This window comes from Hibiscus syriacus, unplaced genomic scaffold, assembly GCF_006381635.1.
Source record: "Hibiscus syriacus cultivar Baekdansim isolate YM2019G1 unplaced genomic scaffold, ASM638163v2 tig00110174_pilon, whole genome shotgun sequence".
Classification (NCBI taxonomy): Eukaryota; Viridiplantae; Streptophyta; class Magnoliopsida; order Malvales; family Malvaceae; genus Hibiscus; species Hibiscus syriacus.
The window spans coordinates 984,539-1,008,592 of NW_024062612.1; the positions used below are offsets into that span (position 1 = coordinate 984,539).

The following is a 24,054-nucleotide window of genomic DNA, read 5'->3' on the forward strand; positions in this document are numbered from 1 at the left end:
TTAATTGAACCAACATTATTTGACCGTTAATCGAACCCAAATTTATTTGAAAATTATTAACCTAATTAACCGAATAAAATAATTTTTTTTCTTTAACCGTTAATCGAATAGAAATTTATTTAAAAATTATTAACCGAACCAAATCAACCATTTTTTTCTTTAACCATTAATCGAACCGAAATTATTTGACCGTTAATCGAACCGAAATTTATTAATCGAATTAACCGAATAAAATAAATTATTTTTTCCTTAACCGTTAATCGAACCGAAATTTATTTGAAAATTATTAATCAAATCGAATTAACAGAATTTTTTTCTTTAACCATTAATCGAACAGAAATTATTTGACCGTTAATCGAACCAAAATTTATTTGAAGATTATTAACTGATTTTTTTTCTTTAACCATTAATCGAACCGAAATTATTTGACTGTTAATCGAACCGAAATTTATTTGAAAATTATTAACCGATTAACGGTTAATTTGGTTCAGTTAATAATTTTCAAATAAATTTCAGTTTGATTAACGGTTAAAGAAATAATTTGTTTAATTTTTTATCATTAATAAACTTTTACAAGTTAAATACAAATTGTTGTAAGTTATAATCACTGGGGAACTTTGGTCCAACGGTTTGGGCGTTGGTCACTCTCCCCTTAACATAGCTTCAATTCTCTTTGGGCACATATTTGTGTTGTCTTATTTTCCATTTCAATTGGGTGGTGACACGTGTCACCACCTGATTGGTTAACAAATCAGTTAATTAAATAATTTAAAATTCATAAATAAAACCTTCCAATCATGTATTATGTTCTAAATGAATAGTTAAATTTATTTAGTTGAATTAAAATAGTGACTAAATTGATAGAATATGTAAATATTAAGGACCAAATATATAATTATGCTACTTTTATTAACGGACGCATTACCAAATCTATTAACGGTACGGTGGTCTAATTGAACTAATTAAAAAGTTTGATGGTCGAAATGAGATAAAAAATAGTTCAATAGCAAGATTAATTAATGACTATAGTTTGGTGGTCTCCGTGTAGTTTCGAAGGTAGCAATAGAAAGAGCAAGAGAGAGCCTCTGAAATCCAATACCTCTGTTTGATTTATTCTCCTTGGAGCTCAAAATCCGAAAGAAAATGGTGCAGAAATCGTTGATCTATGCTTTAGTATCACGTGGGGAAGTTATATTAGCAGAGTACACTGAATTCAGCGGGAATTTCAACTCCATAGCCTTTCAATGCCTCCAAAAGCTTCCTTCTTCCAACAAGAAGTTCACTTACAACTGTGATGGCCACACCTTCAATTACCTTGTTGACAATGGCTACATTTAAGTTCTATTTTTTGTTCTTGTTCAAGAAATTTAAATTTTGGGTTCTTCGTTTTTAGAGTTTGGGTATTTAGGAAATGATTGGAAAGGCAAAATGAAAGAGAACATTTTGGGGTTTTCCTCTATTTCCCTTATCTTATAGAGTATAATTTTTTGGCTAGAAAAGAAATGGGATTCACGACCTAGAGGAAAAGTTTTGATTTGGTTTGTCCTATTATTTATGAGAAATTTTCTTGGCAGAAATGTAGGGAAATACGATCATTTTGCTTTATTGCTGTATTTTTTTTTAACTTCAATTAACTATGGTTATTATGCTGTGCATATAGCATTTGAAACTACTCAAATTAATTGCGTAGTAAATGAGGGTTTATTATTATCTTGAAGTTTTACCATTATTTGCCTTTTATGTAGAATGCTAGGATCGTGCAATATTAACTTGTTGACTCATGTGCAAGTGTGGTGTGTGTATTGTGAAAGTATATTGATATTGTTATTGATATCATCCCTGCAATCCACATTCCACATTAATGGTGAGATGGAAAAGGGGAGGCGGCATTCTTTCACTGTATATTCATTCTCATTGACTGCACCTTTTCTTATGTTGCTGGTGGATTTGCTGATATTTCCTATATTGCAGCATTTTGTGATGAGTCGGCTGGAAGGCATGTACCTATTGTATTTATTGAGCGTGTCAAGGATGATTTTGTGTCAAAATATGGAAGTGGAAAGGCTGCTACAGCTCCTGCCAACAGCCTGAACAAGGAATTTGGGTATCTTTCTCTGACTATTCATAAAAATAAGAATCAGAGGGGGTATCTTTTTTCTTATTATTGTGGCATATGTAACGTTCGATTAACTGCAGGCCAAAATTAAAAGAACATATGCAGTACTGTGTTGAGCATCCTGAAGAAATAAGCAAGCTTTCTAAGGTCAAAGCCCAAGTATCTGAAGTCATTGGTGTAATGATGGAGAACATAGAAAAGGTATATATGTTTTGATTGCTGCTTAATTTCTATGCTTCTATTGTTATGTTAGCTGACACTAGTTTTTTTCCATTTGATTTTTTTTATTTTTTTTATTATATTTATTTATTACTATTATTATTATTACATTACAGGCCCAAATCAGACCTAACCCAATTACTATTACAGACCCAACAGTGACTGGCCTGAACAGATGGCCCAAACCCACTAGAAACCCTAAAACCCAACTAAGGTTTCCATCTAAGCTTCCAGCCGCCTCCCCTTGTCAGTCGTTGGATCTAACTTAGATCCAATGATCTAGATGATCCCAACAACAAACCCTAGGGTATCAAAACCATAGGGTATCAAAATCCTAGGGTATCATCTCCCTAGGACCACGTGGTCGTCGCCGCCTCCAAGAGCATTCCAGCCGCCCCACGTCTACACCTCCACTGCCAGATGCCATGCCTCCACGCTGCTACCCTCGTCGAAGGCTCCAAAAGACCCAGATGACCACCCACGTTACTGCTCTAGGGGTGAGTCACCACATAGTTCGGTGACTCACCGAGAAATCCCTTTGGGACCGGTCCAATGAGAGCCTCATCAAAGCTATGAAGCCTTGGCTCACCTGCAAACAAAGAGGAGGGAGAGGAAGATAACCAAGATACAGAGAAAGAGAACAACAAAAAAAAGGGAGGAGGAGAGAACGGCCACGAAGCACAATCAACAACCAACTGAGAAAAGAGAAGAAAACTTACCCTGCTCGTCAGTTTCACCGTGAAAACCGAAGGTAATACCTACGATTTTGTTTAGATTTACGGAAATCTAGAGGATTTTTAGCTAAACTCACTTTAGATCTAGATAAAGGAAAATATAAGCTGAATTTAGGGGTGTTTTTGTAAAATCCGGCCACCGGAGACGGTGGCCGGCGGCGGAGCTAACAGCGGCGTGTGGCTGCCGGTTGGCGACCGGATTCCCTCCGGTGAGGGAACCTAGAGAGAAGCCAGAGAAAAATGCTTCTCTCTGTTTTAGAGAGAAACCGAGAAAGAGAGAAATGAGGATTTGGCCCGAAGGGTCGGTTATAATAGGGTATTTATATTCTCACCAAAACGATGCCGTTTTGATGAGGGTGTTTCTGTAATTTCTCATATGGAATAACCATACCCGCAACCATCCGAGTTTTGTAACATTCCATTTTGGTCATTGAAATCAATTTCTTTTTTTTTAATTCGGTCTTATAATTTTATTTTTATACATTTTAGTCCTATCTCGTATATATATATATCATGGTAAATATATATTATTTATTCCTTTAGATTTTATTATTTATTATTTTAATCCCTTATAAATTATTATGAATTAAATTACACTATGCTTATATTACACTATGCTTATATTACATGATATTTAGAATTAGTATTTTTTATTTTTTATTTTTATTTTTAATTTTGATATTTTATATTTTAATAATGTTTTAAATAACTTTAATATTTCGAATTAGTATTGTCTTCCCCTTTTGCACATTGATTGCCATTGGTTTTGGTATGATGGTGGGCCCCTCATTGTTTGATTCATTTAATGTGAGTTATAAATTACCATGTTAGAAGAAAAAAGTTACCTTGGTCTTTGGATTGGAAATGGATCCAATGTTGGTAATTTTATCTGGTCACCCTTGTCGGTGCATAGGCTCACACGCTACTTCTGATCACCAGCCGATCACTTTATTATCATTTTTATATCATATTATTTATTTATTTATTTATTTATTAAATATTAAGAAATGGCAGTCTTAAAACAACTGGATGTCCATTTTTTGATATTCTTAAATAAATAAATATCCTATTTGTATAAGTTATATATATTTATTATTATTAGAAAAATGTTTTAATTATTTATTTATTTTTTAATATCAAAGAAAAGAGCTGTCTTAAGGCACCTAGAAGTCATTTTCTGATATTTCTAAATAAGTAAATATCTTATTTATATATATTAAAATATTTTCTTAAAATTATTTGAAATAACAGAATTATGAATTAAATATATTTTTGAATTTTTAAATTTCCAATAATAGAGACAATTTATAATTAATAAGTACCAATTTTGGGCGTTGTAGGGGTGCTAATCCTTCCCTAAACGTAACCGACCACGAATCCCATTTTATTTCTAAAAAGAATGAATTTTTGGTTAAACGCATATCAGTTTATCTTTTAACTGATGTTTTCTTAAAAAACTCTTTTAAAGGTAATTTTTAGGTATTCGACCTACTTGACCCAAAAGGCCGATGGCGACTCCCAAACCATTTTTTTTAATTATTTTTTATCCACATTATTTTTCCCGCCAAGTAAAAAATTCGTGCCCGGACGAAAACCAGTTACGACAGCTTGGCGACTCCGCTGGGGACTGGTCATGCTTTGAAATCAATTATAAATTGTCTCTATTAATTAGAAAAAAATTCATATATTTAATTTATAATTCTTTCTTTTCAAAATTTTTATATATACTTATTATTTTCATATATGTATATTATTTTATTTTCAAGTATTAAATTTTATTTATTTGTTTGTCAAAGGTTTGAACATTTCTCCTCACACACAACACTTGCATTGCATAACATAAGCTTTCTAATCAAGATTGTCCCTTTTTAAGTGGGAGTGAAAGCGACGTCTTCGTGAGAATTAATTTTCCGTGTCAGGCATAGAGAAATGTGTCCCCTCGAATTGAACTCGATCCATTTAAAGTCTGTACTGGACTAGGATTGAGGGTTGGCAGCCCAAGGGGGCATCAACAAGGACAGTTCGATACCTTTACTCATAGAACTGAAACTTTGCATATAATAAATCCTAGAAACTCTCCCGATCTGAAACCATGCCAAAATTTTGTCCAAAATAGGTGTACACAAAGGAGAAATAAGTTCTAACTTTTGTTTTTTATTGATTTTTTTTTGAATAAATGCATGTGAATTGGTAATCATGTGGTTAGGTTAATTTTTCCAAACAAAGCATGGAACTAGAAAACATGAGGTTAGGATTTATATACCATGATAGATATGATTTTTTCCTCTTTTTATTAATTGGTACTAACCAGTTTATTTTTTTCCTTTCTCATTTTTATTTTACATTACTCTAACCTGTTTGCATGAATTTGTTTTGTTTGAATTGCATGATCATGACATAACCAAAAGGTGTTTACTTGAAAGACTGTTCATCAAATTGGAAAGAAATCATAAATGGACAAAAAGTTTTATGATCAAACAAAATATAATGCGGCCAAGGAAAGACATCCTGAGGAAACTCTGAGGATAGAAGCAAGCAATGCACACAGAGATCCTGTTATATTAATACCAAAAGTACTCCACAAAGATCCTGTCAGATTGAAACCAAAAGTAGTCTACAGTAAGAGTATCAGTCGGGACACGCAGAATAGAGGAGGTTTTTATGAAGCTCAAGCATGTTGTTTAAAGGATCAAAACAAGAAATTGAGCACAAAAATGGAAGCCATGCATGAAGATTTCCAGAAGATCAATCAAGCCTTTCGAAATGTTGGCATAGGAAACACCCCAGAAGAGTGGATCACAGGGGTCACCAAGCTGAAAAAGAACTGCAAAATATATGAAGTTCTTGTTCAAGAACTTCTTGGACAAAAAGGTTCTCTTACAAGGGAAAATGAGCAACTCCGAGAAATGACACAGAAGATGAAAGAGAATGTCATGGAAGAAATTGCAGTCCAGACAAATAATATGGTTCTTAAGTGATAGATTTAGCTAATTTTACAAGGAGATGAAGCAGACTGAAGACTCAACTTTTTGAGCATGAATGGAAACTAACTGGGCTTTGGAGAAGTTAGGAGTGAAAGATATCATTATATGTAAAGTTTTGTTTGATGTACCGAAACTTTTATGTTCAATGAAATCTGTTCTAAGATGATCACTCTTGAGTAAACACCTTTTCATACATGCATTTGCATTTTTCATCTTTTCATTTTTCATTGTGCATTTATACTTTTATATTTGCTTTTGTACTATACAATTTGCATTTTTATCGTTACATTCACATATTTACATTTGCATTTAAATTTGCATTTTTTACGTTTGTATTTACATTTTCATTTTTACATAATTACATTTGGTTTTAAACTATTTTACATACATTTAAACATGAAAACATGAGAGTAATTCGTGGAGGATTCCATGACAGAATTTCTGAAATCAAAGTGGAGCTAACTTGGTCTTCCTAAATAAGGATAAGAACCATGAATGAGATTTTAGCAAGGGTTGGTAGAATTGAGAAACTACAAGGGCAACTTATCAAGACTCAACAAGAGATGATTGATCAATTAAAAAAAATCCCATAATGATTCAAAAGAGCAAATGACAAAACTGATGGACATGATAAATGTTGTACTCCATGGAGAGAAACCCTTAAAGGATCCCGTTGTGAAGGCTGTGAATAAGGTTCTGAATGATAATGATGAGTTCGATGTGATAGTGTCTGATGATCAAGAACCTATTAGAGAGCATGGTAATTCAAGACAGATTCAAGATTTGGTCCCAAGGGGTAATCTAAGGAGTTTGGTGAACACTACCCCAATTATAGCTGAAATGAGCACCCAAAACCCCCTCGATAACATGAGAGCATTCAGTCGTTCAGAACGATCAAAGAATGTGATAGCCTCGCGAGCGAGAAAAACTCTGAAGGTGTTTCAAGAATCTATCTCAGACTTGTACCCTCATTTGGTTAAAGGTCAATATATTACACCAAGATTGGTGAAGGTGTCAACAAAGCCTTATGCCCATTGCTATGATCAAAATAGCTTCTGTAATTTTTACTTGGGGGTATCTGAACATTCAACAGGGAATTGTTGGTCACTGTTAAAGGAAATAGAGATGCTCGTCGACAAGTGAGTCTTGACACAAGAAATGATCAAGAAATGGGGGGCAAATAAGGATAAAAATCCTGGGCTAAGTACACACCCAACATTAGAGGAGTAATAATGCATAAACAAGTGTAAGTGTTATCTACCACTGTAGTACTTTCTATTTTCAGCATCTTGTTTGAACTTGTTTTTTGTTTCTTTTCTCTGCTTTTGTGCAATAAATAAATGTGTGTTGCTATTATGGTTATGAGCAAGGAATCAATTTTTAATCTTGAGATTATTGAGTATCAAGTAGATTAAATATTCTTTTAATTTTTCAAGAATTATATATCTTTGGCAAGTGATAAAATTATACCTTACATCCAATGCCAATTACTTGATCCTTACTAAAACCAAATTTTGACCGTACATTTATCTAAGACTCTGAAGAAATGTCTCTACCTGTTTTTGAGACACCAACTCTAGATGTTTACCTTCTCGGATAGAGTTGGTTGGTTTATGATATTACCCCTTCCACCATATATATGACCTCAAAAGTCACACATTTGACCTTCCAAATACAATGCCATCATAAAAAAAAACCTCAAAAGAACCAAACTTTCAGTTATCCGTGAATTTTCCTGCAAGAAGAGATGAGATGAGGCATCATGGACCAACTTATCGAAGATGATTTCAAGTGATTGGGACATACTCAAAGAAGAGGTGATTGATTGAAATAAATATATCATGCATTAATTACATTGTTTTCATGTAAATAAAGTTAATCTTGAATATTCATCCCCCTGGAGATACCTCTTTTTACAAAGGTTTCTGTGTATGAGATGACGACCGACGTTGTTTCATTTATCCTTTTAAATATATATATGTATATCCTTTGTTGTCCCCACTTGAGCCTGAATGATTTTTCTTCTGATTCAACCCTAACCAAGTATCACCCTCCACATTGGGGGGGCAAGGTAAAGGATATTGGCTCACAAGAATAAAGATTGTCAATACAGTTTTATTACGAAGACAAGTTTCCATGAAGTCAAGAAAAGTTTTGAACTACAAGGTATGTTAAATATAAAGTGCTTGAATATCAATCCAATCAAGAATAATGGAAAATTTCCAAAATGCAAGAGGAAAAGGAGGTGCTCGAAGCAATTGAAGTCCTATACTCATTAGGTAAAAAAAAGGAAAAAAGGGAAAAAAAAAAGAAAAAGGAAAATTGAATCAAGATGGGTGACTTATTGAGCCTCAAGTTACAAGGTTGATCAAGTACAAACAAGAAGAGCAATAAATGCTGAAGATATGAGAAAATGGAAATGAATCCAAAATTTGGCAGTCTAGAGGGATCCAGATGATGGAAAAATCCCCAACAAAGCAGGTCCAAGTTAAGCAAGGCAAGATTGATGGCATCAGAATGAATTGATCCTTGGTTTGATTACCCTTAAACACTTATTTGGGCCTTTTTATCCCTTTCTTTTGTAACCATAAGCCATGGCCTACGTTACGTACCTGAAAAGTTCATTTTAATCATACATGGATTTCTAAGTAAAAGAGAATATCTTTAGAATTCATTCAGTCTCTCAAGATTAATTTTTATTTGCAAAAATTGGTTTTTAAAATCTTTAATGCATGATATGAAAAATGATAAAAAGGGGGTTCAAGATGTAAATTTTTAAATAACATCTTAGAACCAAAGGAGGATTCGAGTTGAAAACCTGAAAAGGTGGCTCGAATATTGAATGGTGCAACAATGACATAAGAGACGGCCTTAAGCTCTTAATGAAGCAACGCACATCCCAAAGACGTTCCTAATATTCTGGAATCAAGAAGTATCTCTACAAGATAAGCATAACAACCATTTCTTCAAGTTAATGGAAGCCCAAAGAGACATATATGCTGAATTAACCTGAGAGACCTTACTTTACCAGAACTATCCTACACCTTAAATCAATCAATATTTTTGACACTTGCTATAGGACTATGATTTTTGAATGATTTAAAATTGTAGTTGATTTATTTGATATTCATTAAACTCATTGTTTATAATTTTATTCTATTGTGAACTTAAGATGTGCATTACTTTGGAAAATTCTTTCATTCTTCGATAAAGAAAGGAGAAAAAAAAACATTTTCAAACAGGACAGTCTCAAAATGAGGAAGGTCCTTGAAGCAATTGTTGCTTATTCTACCTCTGTTGTAGAAAAAGAATGAACGAGGCCAGAATAATGAAGCACTTCACATTTTTGAAGGCAAGTGGTCCAAGAAGCCAGAAAGTCTGGAGAATTGAACTTGTGACACTCTCCTATGACATTATTAGCAGCTCATCAAGAAAGATTATCGTTTATCTCATGCTGAGGTCGATAAGCATCAGCAGACAAATTATTTTCCCCAGCCATCAATCCATGTTCTCTAGAAGATTACATCATAGAGCCATGAACAAGTCACTATCTGCACTCTGGTTATACCGTGATGCTGACTCAAGTCTTGATACATCATTGCTACTTCTTCCATGTTGATCTGTTGAAAACATTTTGATGTTTCGATATAACAAATTAAGTTAAATGAATTTTAAGATTTTGCAAAAGATTTTCTAAGTATATTCGATGTAATTATTCGAATATCAAAATATTACTCCAAGTCTTTCAAAGTTCATTTTAATCCTTACTAAAGTGTAAAATTGTGTTTTATACTTAAACTATTTTAAAACAATTTTACAAAGTATTTCGAGCCTTAATCGAGCCAAAAATATTTTCTTTTTAAAGGGTTTCAAGAAAAATCAGATTGCCTAGGGGGAACAGATTCCCCCCCAGGGGTACAGATTCCCCCCAGGGGGAACAGATTCCCCAGGGGGTACAGATTCCCCCTGAATGGTTTGGCTCCGAGAAATTCCAGTATGCTCGGAGGGAACCGATTCCCCCCAAGGGGGTACCGATTCCCTCACTGTTCATCAGCCCAACAGTCATAATATTTGAATATTATGAAGGGGTATCGATTCCCTATGAAGGGGTACCGATTTCCCCCCATTCTGGGTAGCCTATATTTTCAGAAAAATCTTTCCCAAACGGCTCCAAAACATCTCCAACGGCTATATATGACTTCAAACACATTCCGAGCTATAAATACAAGCTAAGGACACTTGAAGAAGTAAGAGAACAACTATCCAAGCAATCAAACACAAGAGAAGAGTTTTTCATTCTTATTTCATCTTTCTCTTGTATATATTTTGTTCTTGTGAGCTCAATCTTGTAAACACCTACCTTAGAGAGGTTTTCTTGTTTACATTTCTTATCCTTTTGTAAAGGGGAAAGGTTCTAGCTAATCCCGTGTAAAAGCTAGGGAAATGTTCTAGTTTAGCCCGGAAAAACTAGGGAGTTTGTAAGGTTACTCTTTATCCTCAAAAGAAAGAACAAATTAGTGAATTTGTTGGAAAATCCTTGGTGAAGAGCTAAGGTAGTAGACATAGACTTTGATTGAGAAAGTCGAACCACTATAAATCGCTGTACAATTCTATCTTTCAATCTCCTTACTCTCTAAACACAAAACCATTCCGACCCCTCTTTGTAAACCATTCCGGTTGTCGATTCGAGCTTCTGAAAATCCTAACAATTGGCATCAGAGCCTAACTCGTTAAGAAGGTTTAACCACCTTGAGACGATCCTAGAAGAAGCTCTACCAATTCCCTACACAACCGAGAAGATGGCTTCTACTTCCGGCTCATTCCACATGGAAGACTCCCTACCAACCGACAAACCTCCATACTTCAATGGAGTCAACTATCATCATTGGAAGAAATTAATGAAGGTATTCATCCAATACAATGATCTTGATGTATGGGAGATAATCGAGAATGGCTACTCTTCTCCAAAGAAGAAGGAGAAGAAGCGGAGTGACAAAGAACGGAAGAAAGCTCAACTTAATGCCAAGGCCATGCACATGTTGTTTTGTGCATTTGGTCCTGAAATCTATGAAGGGGTTTCTTCATGTTCAAGTACCAAGGAGCTTTGGAATAAGCTCGAGGAAATCCATGGAAACAAGAAAGAAGAACCAAGAAAGGTGGTGTCTCTAATGGCTTATGAAGAGATCGAGGTATCTTCTAACTCAAATGAATTTAATTCATATACGTTTGATGAGTTACAAGATGCTTTTAATAGGTTATATTCAGAGTTTGAGACCATGAACTCCAAATATAAGAAAATGATTTCAAAATTTAAAATTGAAAACGATTTTCTTTTGAAAACAAAAATAAATTTTGAAAGCCAAAATGAAATTTTGAAAAAGGATTTAGAACTTTCAAAAATAAAAATTGATAGTTTTGAAAAACAAAATTTTGATTTAAAAGTTAAGCTTGAATGCTTAACAAAAGAAAAAGAAATCATTTTAAATAATTCATTTAGTTCAATAATGACAATATGCTCACATTGTCATTATCATGGTCATTTGGAACATACTTGTCCTTTGAAGAAAGGAAAACATTTTAAAATTATGCAAGTATGGGTTCCGAAAGGAATAAGGGGCATTGAAACTAACGTCCAAGGATCCAAAGCAATTTGGATACCAAAATCTACTTAAATGTCTCTTGTAGGTGTGTGGGAGCAATGGTGATGAGAGTGATAATATTCAAGATGCTCTAGCCACACATGAAAAAGGAATGGGTAACCTCTAAGCTTAATGCTTTTAATTTTGGTTATTTGGTTGCTCATTTGATTTTAAGCATGCACGAGTTTTGTCTTTAAATGATTATGCATCATTGTTTTAATCTCATGTATGTTGAAAAGATGATTATGATGAACATTTTAAAGTTATATTAATTTTTAAGAATTTTTAGTTCATCATAATAAAATTTTGGTCAAAATTTGTTTTAATACAATTGATATCTCTCTAACAATTGATATCAAATTTTCAAATACTTTGATTTTACAAATTTTAAAATTTTTGACCTAAATTTGAATGTTTATGCATGTGGTTTAAATGAAAATGATATCTCTCTAACAATTGATATCAAAATTTTCAAATGCATAACATTTTTGGAAAACTTTATGCATATGCACTTAATTTTAACAATTGGTATTGATATAAAATTTCAACAATTGGTATTGCATAAAGTATTTTAGTCTTGGATATATTGAATTTCATATGCTACTAACATGTTTTTTATTCTTTGTTGAAATTCAAATTTGTTTAAGTGTCAAGATCCTAAAAGCAAAATTTTATTTGGAATGCATTTATTGAGGGGGAGCTTTGATTTTTTCAAATGATTTTTAAAATGTCAAATTTACTACTTACTCTCCAAAGTTATTTTGAACTTCAAAGATTTGATTCTTTTTGATTTAACAAAAAGGGGGAGAAGTGTTAAGGTGTTAAAGGGGAGAAGTGTTAAAGTAAGGGGGAGTAATTTCAAACTTTATTTCAAAATCTTAAAATTACTCAAATGTTTTGTTATATCAAAAAGGGGGAGATTGTTGAAAACATTTTGATGTTTTGACATAACAAATTAAGTTAAATGAATTTTAAGATTTTGCAAAATATTTTCTAAGTATATTCGATGTAATTATTCGAATATCAAAATATTACTCCAAGTCTTTCAAAGTTCATTTTAATCCTTACTAAAGTGTAAAATTGTGTTTTATACTTAAACTATTTTAAAACAATTTTATAAAGTATTTCGAGCCTTAATCGAGCCAAAAATATTTTCTTTTTAAAGGGTTTCAAGAAAAATCAGATTGCCTAGGGGGAACAGATTCCCCCCCCAGGGGGTACAGATTCCCCCTAGGGGGAACAGATTCCCCCCAGGGGGTATCGATTCCCCGGGAATAGATTCCCCAGGGGGTATAGATTCCCCCTGAATGGTTTGGCTCCGAGAAATTCCAGTATGCTCGGAGGGAACCAATTCCCCCCAAGGGGGTACCGATTCCCTCACTGTTCATCAGCCCAACAGTCATAATATTTGAATATTATAAAGGGGTATCGATTCCCTATGAAGGGGTACCGATTCCCCCCATTCTGGGTAGCCTATTTTTGCAGAAAAATCATTCCCAAACGGCTCCAAAACATCCCCAACGGCTATATATGACTTCAAACACATTCCAAGCTATAAATACAAGCTAAGGACACTTGAAGAAGTAAGAGAACAACTATCCAAGCAATCAAACACAAGAGAAGAGTTTTTCATTCTTATTTCATCTTTCTCTTGTATATATTTTGTTCTTGTGAGTAAACACCTACCTTAGAGAGGTTTTCTTGTTTACATTTCTTATCCTTTTGTAAAGGGGAAAAGGTTCTAACTAATCCCGTGTAAAAGCTAGGGAAAGGTTCTAGTTTAGCCCGGAAAAACTAGGGAGTTTGTAAGGTTACTCTTTATCCTCAAAAGAAAGAACAAATTAGTGAATTTGTTGGAAAATCCTTGGTGAAGAGCTAAGGTAGTGGACGTAGACTTTGATTGAGAAAGTTGAACCACTATAAATCGCTGAGCAATTCTCTATCTTTCAATCTCCTTACTCTCTAAACACAAAACCGTTCCGACCCCTCTTTGCAAACCGTTCCGATTGTCGATTCGAGCTTCTAAAAATCCTAACATGATCATTTTCCTTGCCAAGATTATATCCATTATGTCATTCAGAAGATTGCTGAACTTGAATTTGAGAACTTATGGCATTGGAACATATTCTACACTTATAGACCTTTCATACGAGGGTGTGATATATCTTTGAGCAACAAAAGGGACAGTCGCTGTAGTGACCATTGCATGAAAATGCACAAACAAAATTCTTCTAGTTCATCTTGATGATGTTTATTTCTTCCGGTAAGGTTGTTACACTGGATGTCATCGACAACAAGATTGAATCCGCCAAATCTACTCATCAATTGCTCCAACTGATCACTATTCAGTTATTGCTCATATGTTTTCAAAAGTATTGCAAGACAATAGAAGGCAACCTCTGCATCACTGATCTCAGAGAAAAGAGACATGACATAGAAACCTAGAAGTATTTCCACCTCATCGGGTTCAAGTGGAACAACTTTATTCCTTCCAACCCATACCAGATTCCATTTTTGGTATTCATCGAGAACATACTTTTGGACACTCGAAGGTGACTCATCGTCATAAGCTTCAAAAGCCTTACGGATCCTTTCTGTCAATTTGGCACTTCCTGTACATGTTTGTAAACAGTTCAACTTTTGTTCTTGAAGCCCAGGAAGGCTACCAGTTTTTGTCAATGGAAAAACATCATGTATGGCGCGTGGAGGAAGTAGAATAAGAGGAAATTTATTCTCAATTGGCAGATTATGAATATAGCCCCTTTTCCGTGCAGCAGCATGAAAATACTTCGAATCTACAAATTCTGGCTCTACATCAGTACTGTGACATTTCGGTCCAAGTACCAACTGGAGCAAGTGCTCCTTTCTCATAGTAGAAATAAGGAGGCCTAATAGCATCTTCTGGAAGTGTTCTTTTGAGTTATCTGATCTGTTTCAGTAAGAACCTCAAAACTAATCATTGGATTTGGAAGATGAACTGCATGATCGTCGTCATTAGGAAGCTTCTTTTCAAGCTTCATCTGCTTCATTTTCCACAAATCATTGCCCGAGTTTCACCTTTTCCTATAATTGGGATCATTGCATAATGGCTTTCTATCTTCTACCAGAAGAAGTGCGTCAGCAGCCTTAGCCATTTGAGCAACATATATGAAATCTGTCAACTCTGTAATTGATGAATTCAGACCACATCTCTCCATGGTTATTGAAGCCTTAGCCTCTGAATATCCTATTTTTGTCAAGTATAACAGTTTATTCTCCTCATCAGAATCAGAATTCAGGATTTCCTCGGTATCAGAAAGAACTATCAATATATGTGAAATCATCCTGAAAGATCGCTTTATAATCAGATGAGTTGTTATCAGAATTAACATGTTGCATGGGTGTGGATTTTTGATGAGCCTGTACCACTGTATATGTAGTCTTGCTATTGCATCAGATTACTGTTCACCAAAATTGGCTTCTCTACCACTTAAAAGTATATTTCAGAGATAGCCTTCAATGAAAGATGATAAGCCAATGTGTCAGCCTGTAATGGATTACCAACCGATTTATACCGCTCTGTCCGACTAAATCCCTCCAGATCCAGAAAATGGCCACCTCATTCAGAAGACACATATCTCAGACGTTTTTGTCAGAATGATTGAGTACTTCTTAATTCTGTGACAACAAGAAGAGAATTCCTCCAGTTACTTGACAACACTACTGTTCAGTGACACTAGAATGAGAGTATTCAAGATAAACAGATTTGGGGCATGAATAAAGCCACAAGTACCCATAACAGTGCATTGTCAAAATTGAACCTCATGAGGATCATGATATTCCAGTCAAACATACATTGAGAGTGAATCAGAAGCAGAATATTGAGGCATCTCGAAAGCCCAATTCAGACAGATTTAGAGGGACATCTTGAGGGCCCATTTTAACCAAAAATAGAATATTGGGGCATTTTGAAGGCTCCCGTCAGTATGAATATTTGGGCATTTTTGAAGGCTCATCTCAACAAGAAGTAATGTTGAGCACACTTTTAGAATCTGTATCAGTAAATGTTGGGGCATTTTAAAGGTTACTTCAGACAGATCCATGTGGGGTATTTTGAAGGCTCAGATTAACAAGAAACAAATGTTAGGGCATGCTGAAAAGCCCATTTCAATCAGAATCAGGAATGCTGAGGTATTTTGAACGTTCATATTAGAAAATGTTGGGGCATGTTGAAGGCCCATATCATCCTGTGTCAAGATTACTGCTTTGAACAAATATTTCTAATGAGACAGAAAGGTATGAAGAATGAAAATGGTGAAACAGTGATAGTCGAGCTGACTATACATAATTGCTTCGTTCATCAGGCAGTTATATTATGATCATGTTGTTGAACAAATATCTACTCAGCAAGTATGGTTTCAAATACTCAATCTTCTTAAACCATGTGTCACATGACAGTGTGTTCTTCGATAAACTACATCATGATTGCATGGATAAAGATGGTCCCCAGGCAGACTACTTGATCCAGGGTTCAGTTCCTCAAGATCTCAGCCTTGAATTTTGCATTCTGTGTGTCGGTGATGATTAGAAATATTTCTTTGAGATTCCTGACAGTTAGTTTCAACCATACTGTTGGGATTACGAAGCTGTTTTTCACAATAGTTTTTGCTTAATCGATGACATTGAAAAAGGAGACTCGACTCACTTACATTACTATTATTCCCGTTGTTACTGGGGTTATCATTGCCAGCCAGGTTGAACTGAGTTTTCATTTATTTTGATTTTATCATGTGCATTTCATCCCCAGCAGCAAGAATTCCACGGATATCTTTCTGTACATGGATCATATAGCCGAAGTGTTTCTACTTTCTACAATGCTCATTACAGAAGAAAACGTGATCAGTATTACACTTGCCCTTGCCCGAGATGATGTCAAGATCCATTGTTGTCTCCTATTCAATTCGACACCAGCACATTTTGTGAATTTGACCAACTTTTTAGTCATACCAACATCACACTTGAATCCCCATTGAGTTTTGTTCTCAAGTGGTCTTGTGACATCATACAAAAGCTTTAAACACTGTGCAAAGAGTTTTCTTGACCAGCAATCCAAGCAGAATCCACATGAGATGATGAATGTGTTGTCAAATGTTTTATGAACCAGTTCTTCTGATGCTAAACCAATGTTGTGATCATATGGTTTCCATTTATTAATCCAAGATGAAGTTTGTCTTCTTCAACCCCAAGATTAGAAGTGAGATATGATGAATATTTCTTTCCACAGAAGGGAAGCTGAAATTTTAACAACAAGAAACTAGTGGAGCCAACTAAGGTTGAATGACAGGTTGTTGTTAAGCATCTCGACATGATATGGTCCAAGTTGTCTTATTTGAGATCTGATTATATGTGGGGACATGAAAGGAATTAGGATAAATCCTCCTTGTGATGTGTTTCAAGAGTCAAATCAGAACAGACTTTACTCTCCTGATTAATCCTTGCTGAGTCAGGCATATATACATCTACACTCTTTTCAAAGATGATAGATTCTCTTTTTAAAGATGATAGATTCTCTTTTCAAAGATGAAAGCTTTATTGAATTTCTACACAAGTCCCGACAAAGAAAGCTGGTTTTATCCAAGACAAAATTTGGCATCAAAGTCATAGTTCTGATTACAGCAAGAGTTCCACAAATGAAACATTTCTTCTGAGACTTAAATGAAGCAAAGAATACAACAAAGATACAAGTTGATCAGATGATTCTGCAGAAATGCAAGCTTGATAGCATAAGTTTCTACACTGATATCCAGAGGTAACCCTGGCAATAAATGATGAAGTGAAAGAAGACTAAGTTCACCACTTTGAAGTCAAATGAAGATTGCATCAACATTCATGCATTCATAAGAATATCATTTACACAATAAACAATGCATTACATTGATACATCTGAGTGCATTCAAACATGAAGTTTTACAGATCTTCGGAAGAACAAGAAGACTCATGGAAAAATACCTGACAAGAAGAATGTATTCAAAACCACAAATACAAGAATCACGCAAACATCTGAAGAATAGATGGACGTAATCCACAAAAATGAGCATTATCTTGAGATTGGGGCATGTTACCCAATCAACATGTTATTTCAAAAAAAAATTGAGAAAACGATTTCCATAGTTTCTCATTTTATCTTTTCTAAAATGAAATTGTTGAAAAGTAAGAAAACAATTTCCTTAGTTTTTTTACTTAGTAAACTATTTCCAACAGCTTTATCTTGAGATTGGGGCATGTTACCCAATCAACATGTTATTTTTGAAAAATAATGAGAAAACGATTTTTATAGTTTCTCATTCAATCTTTTCTAAAAATGAAATTGTTGAAAAGTAAGAAAAGATTTCCTTAGTTTTTTTACTTAGTAAACTACTTCCCACATCTGTAAGTCCTGTAGTGCATGATGTTTCCAAAAAGCCTTCGTGAGCTTTTTGATGTTTTCAAAGCCTCAGTGTCATCTGTAAGTCCTACAGTGCATGATGTTTCTAAAAAGCCTTCGGGAGCTTTTTGATATTTCCAAAGCCTTAGGGTCATCTGTAAGTCCTACAGTGCATGATGTTTCCAAAAAGCCTTCGGGAGCTTTTTGATGTTTTCAAAGCCTTAGGGTCATCTGTCAGTCCTACAGTGCATGATGTTTCCAAAAAGCCTTCGAGAGATTTTTGATGTTTTCAAAGTCTTCGAGTCATCCATAAGACCTGCAGTACATAATGTTTTTTGCTTAAAACATTTCCAGGTAGAGTTCATAATGAGAAGAACTCATCTAAAGAGGAAGAAGAAGTTCATAATGAGAAGAACTTGTTTAACCTTTTTCTCGAATTCATCATTCGATGGATTAACATTTCTAGAAGAGTTCATAATGAGAAGAACCCATCTGAAGAAGGAATAAGAAGTTCATAATGAGAAGAACTTGTTCAACCTTTTGCTTGACTCCATTTCCAAAAAGAGATAGAGCAGCAGAGCTATTTCCAGGTGGAGTTCATAATGAGAAGAACTCATCTGAAGAGGAAGAAGAAATTCATAATGAGAAGAACTTGTTCAACCTTGCCTTGATTCATATCTTATGGAATTGAATGAAAGAAGAACCCCTCTTTTGAAGATCAACATTTTCAGAAGAAGTTCATAATGAGAAGAACTCATCTGAAAGAGAAGAATTTGTTCAACCTTTTGTTTGACTCTATCGCAAAAGGAGATAGATCAGCATCAATTTACAAAAGAAGTTCATAATGAGAAGAATACATCTAAAGAGAAAGAAGAAGTTCATAATGAGAAGAACTTGTTCAACCTTTTGCATGACGCTATCACAAAAGGAGATAGATCAACATCAACATTTCCAGAGAGAGTTCATAATGACAAGAACTCATCTGAAGAAGGAGAATAAGTTCATAATGAGAAGAATTTCTTCAACTTTTTGCTAAATCACATCACAGAAAAAGACGAATTGTCATCCCTAGTGGAAAAGTTCATAATGAGAAAAACTAATCCCAAAGAAGAACGTGTTCAACATTTCCAAGGGTGAAGTCAAATGAAAAAAAACTTATTGTCTTTTCATCTTTGCCCTATTCTCGTTAACACAAGAATGAGCAAAGAGGGGCAGCTGAAGACACTAGTTTTTTTCCATTTGATTTTTTTTATTTTTATTATTATATTTATTTATTACTATTATTATTATTATTACATTACAGGCCCAAATCAGACCTAACCCAATTACTATTACAAACCCAACAGTGACTGGCCCAAACAGATTGCCCAAACCCACCAAAAACCCTAAAACCCAACTAGGGTTTTCATCTAAGCTTCCAGCCGCCTCCCCTTATCAGCCGTTGGATCTAACTTAGATCCAACGGTCTAGATGATCCCAGCAACAAACCCTAGGGTATCATCACCCTAGGGCCACGCGGCCGTCACCGCCTCTAAGAGCATTCCAGCCGCCCCACATCTATACCTCCACTGCCAGATGCCATGCCTCCACGCTGCTACCCTCGTCGAAGGCTCCAGAAAACCCAGATGGCCACCCACGTTGCTGCTCTAGGGGTGAGTCACCACATAGTTCGGTGACTCACCGAGAAATCCCTTTGGGACCGGTCCAATGAGAGCCTCATCAAAGCTATAAAGCCTTGGCTCACTTGCAAACAAAGAGGAGGGAGAGGAAGATAACCAAGATACAGAGAAAGAGAACAACAGAAAAAAGGGAGTAGGAGATAACGACCACGAAGCACAATCAACAACCAACTGAGAAAAGAGAAGAAACCTTACCTTGCTCGTCAGTTTCACCGTGAAAACCGAAGGTAATACCTACGGTTTTGTTTAGATTTACGAAAATCTAGAGGATTTTTAGCAAAACTCACTTTAGATCTAGATAAAGGAAAATATAAGCTGTAATTTGGGGGTGTTTTTGTAAAATCCGGCCACCGGAGACGGTGGCCGGCGGCGGAGCTAACGGCGGCGTGTGGCTGCCGGCTGGCGACCGGATTCCCTCCGGTGAGGGAACCTAGAGAGAAGCCAGAGAAAAATGCTTCTCTCTGTTTTAGAGAGAAACCGAGAAAGAGAGAAATGAGGATTTGGCCTGAAGGGCCGACTATAATAGGGTATTTATATCCTCACCAAAACGACGCCGTTTTGATGAGGGTGTTTCTGTAATTTCTCATATGGAATAACCAAACCCGCAACCATCCGAATTTTGTAACATTCCATTTTGGTCATTGAAATCAATTTCTTTTTTTTTAATTCGGTCTTAGAGTTTTATTTTTATACATTTTAGTCTTATCTCGTATATATATATATATATATTATGGTAAATATATAATTATTTATTCCTTTAGATTTTATTAATTATTATTTTAATCCCGTATAAATTATTATGAATTAAATTACACTATGCTTTATTACATGATATTTAGAGTTAGTATTTTTAATTTTGATATTTTATATTTTAATAATGTTTTAAATAACTTTAATATTTCGAATTAGTATTCTCTTCCCCTTTTGCACATTGATTGTCGTTGGTTTTGGTATGATGGTGGGCCCCTCATTGTTTGATTCATTTAATGTGAGTTATAAATTACCATGTCAGAAGAAAAAAGTTACCTTGGTCTTTGGATTGGAAATGGATCAAATGTTAGTAGTTTTATCTGGTCACCCTTATCGGTGCATAGGCTCACACGCCACTTCTGATCACCAGCCGATCACTTTATTATCATTTTTATATCATATTTTTTATTTATTTATTTATTAAATATTAAGAAATTGCAGTCTTAAAACAACTGGATGTCCATTTTCTGATATTCTTAAATAAATAAATATCCTATTTTTATAAGTTATATATATTTATTATTATTAGAAAAATGTTTTAATTATTTATTTATTTTTTAATATCAAAGAAAAGAGCTGTCTTAAGACACCTAGAAGTCATTTTCTGATATTTCTAAATAAGTAAATATCTTATTTATATATATTAATATATTTTCTTAAAATTATTTGAAATAACAGAATTATGAATTAAATATATTTTTAAATTTTTAAATTTTCAATAATAGAGACAATTTATAATTAATAAGTACCAATTTTGGGCGTTGTAGGGGTGCTAATCCTTCCCTAAACATAACCGACTACGAATCCCTTTTTATTTCTAAAAAGAAAGAATTTTTGGTTAAACGCATATCAGTTTATCTTTTAACTGATGTTTTCTTAAAAAACTCTTTTAAAAGGTAATTTTTAGGTATTCGACCTACCTGACCCAAAAGGCCGATGGCGACTCTCAAACCATTTTTTTTAATTATTTTTTATCCATATTATTTTTCCCGCCAAGTAAAAAATTCGTGCCCAGACGAAAACCGGTTACGACATTAGCTATTTGTAGAGATGGATGTACGTTGGAGGTGGGTCCCCAACTTCAATGATTTAACTACATTTTAGGCCACTAATAGTTTTCAAACCATTGCAATTATGCCCTTGCCCCAGTTTTAAATTTAATGAAATTAAGTCTTGAGTCTTGACTCCCAATTTTTCTGGTTTACTTATTTTTAAAACCTTTTAATTTTAAAATTAGTGAAATTAAATCCTTTGGTTTAATTACTATTTTAAGATTCTGATCGTTTCAAAGTTAATCGTAGTTCAATCCGAATGGATGGAATAACACTAGAGTAGATTGTATGATCTGTTGTGGTGCTCTTAAGCTGATCTTTAGCATGTAGACATAGTGAAAGATGGATTTAATCATGTTAATTAGATCTTATGATAATCCTTTAATTTTTATGGTACTTCCTCTTTTAAATCTTAAGGGCCTTCATGAAATTTGTGGGATCCAAAATTTCAAGTACTTCCAATTATTTGCTTGTTTTGCCAAATGCAAATAAGTACACTGTCAGTGCGGAACTATCTAGTTGGTTTTTCAAAGTTCACATTTTCTGGTAGGCATTTGGTTGTTGTTGCCATCCTGAAGTACTTCTGGCAAATTGCAATGCTCCCATGTTAATTATGATAACAATTTAGGCAATTAACCAACATACCAGAAAGATGCCTTTGGTAATATTTACTAAATTTCCTTCCTACAGGTGTTAGATAGAGGGGAAAAGATAGAGCTGCTTGTGGATAAGACTGAGAATCTTCATCAACAGGTCCGTGACTTTATTTAATGTATCGGTTAGATATCCGCACAAATTTAATCGTTCAGTAATTTCAAGGAAGTATGCATTTCAATTGACATGTGGGAGTTGAGGTTAGGCTTTGGAGTACTCTGCAACATATGGACTTATCTGCGAGATGAGATTAATCTTCAATTTCTTATTTGACCAAAGAAAAACATGAGAAATTATGGAAATGCTTTAGTAGCATTAAATGTTAGTTGAGCATTCAAGAGAGCTGCTAAACTTGGCATGTTTTTAACATGACTCATTTGCAGCTGCACGATTTTGATGTTTACGAGTTCCTGAAATGATTATTTGCAGGCTCAAGACTTCCGGAATACTGGGACGAAAATCCGAAGAAAAATGTGGCTACAAAACATGAAAATCAAACTGATTGTTCTAGGAATACTGGTTGCCTTGATCCTCATCATTGTCCTCTCGGTTTGCCATGGATTCAACTGTGGAAAATGAGTGCCGTCTTTGATTAGGCTTATTAGAGTCTTCACCTGAGCTATTGTGATAATATAACGAGGAAAAATCAATATATATATATATTATTTTATATAATGATCGCATATGCTGTATAAGAATAGCAATCACAATATATTTAGTGCAAGATATATTTTTTTTTGGATAAGTAAGATTTTATTATCCAAGAATAAGGTTCAACCAACATCCCAAGAGGGAGTAAAAACCCCTATTTACAACAAAAAAAATAGCTTAATCTAGACCCCAATAGTTACAAAGATTAGAATTTACATTATTAGATCTATTGATATTTTTACCACTAAGTTGAATACGAACAAACTCTTTGACAGATTGACGAACTTGGTCTGTTGTTCTTGATCCACCTTTGAAAATCCTTCTGTTTCTTTCCTCCCAAATCAAGTAGTTAAAAGCGTTCCATGCAATTCTTAGAATGATGGAAAGTAAGGATTTTCCTTTCCATTTTTTAGCAGCACCATCTATCCTTGAATCCCACGTACTGTGAGTATCACATATGCTGGAAAGATTCATGATAGAGTTCCAGATCGAAGAAGCATAAGAACAGTCAAAAACCAAGTGATTTCTGGATTCAAGTTCCTCATTATATAGAATACATAAACGATCAGTAGTTATTCCCATTCTGAAAAGTCTATCACGAGTAGGAAGACAATAAAGAAGAATCATCCAAGAAATCATGTTATGTTTGGGGATATAAAGAGGAAACCAAAGTATTTTCTACCATGGTACCTTGTCTCTATGCTCCCTTATTTCTTCCCATATGTCTTTAGTTTTAGAGATTTCAGAAGAGATAATAGGGAGGGCCTCTCTTCTAAGTTTAAGAAGCTTTCTGATGCTCCAGCTAAAGGAATTACTAACATTGATATCGCTTAAATCACTATTTTTAATTACATAACAGCAAATCCAAGCAACCCACAATGATCCTTTACCTGCAAGGATATTTCTAATGAGTTGAATCATGCAAGCCTTATTCCAAGAATTAAGATTCTTCAAGCCAATACCTCCCTCAGATTTGGGGCAGCTTAATCTATCCCAACTGATTCGGCATCTTTGGTTGTTTTATCTGATCCTTTCCAAAGGAAACGAGAGCATAGTTGCTCAAATCAATTGATTACTTTCTGGGGAAGAAGGAATTGATGGCACCAGAAATTAACAACACTATAAAGGACATTTTTGATAAGTTCAAGTCGACCACATAGCTTAGGAATTTTC

At 34.5% G+C, this 24,054-nt stretch overlaps 1 pseudogene; it reads left to right on the plus strand.

Annotated features, from left to right (window-relative positions):
• The first annotated feature begins 1,124 nt into the window (after window positions 1-1,124).
• On the plus strand, window positions 1,125-22,838 carry LOC120216876 (annotated as a pseudogene).
• Window positions 22,839-24,054: the final 1,216 nt, after the last annotated feature.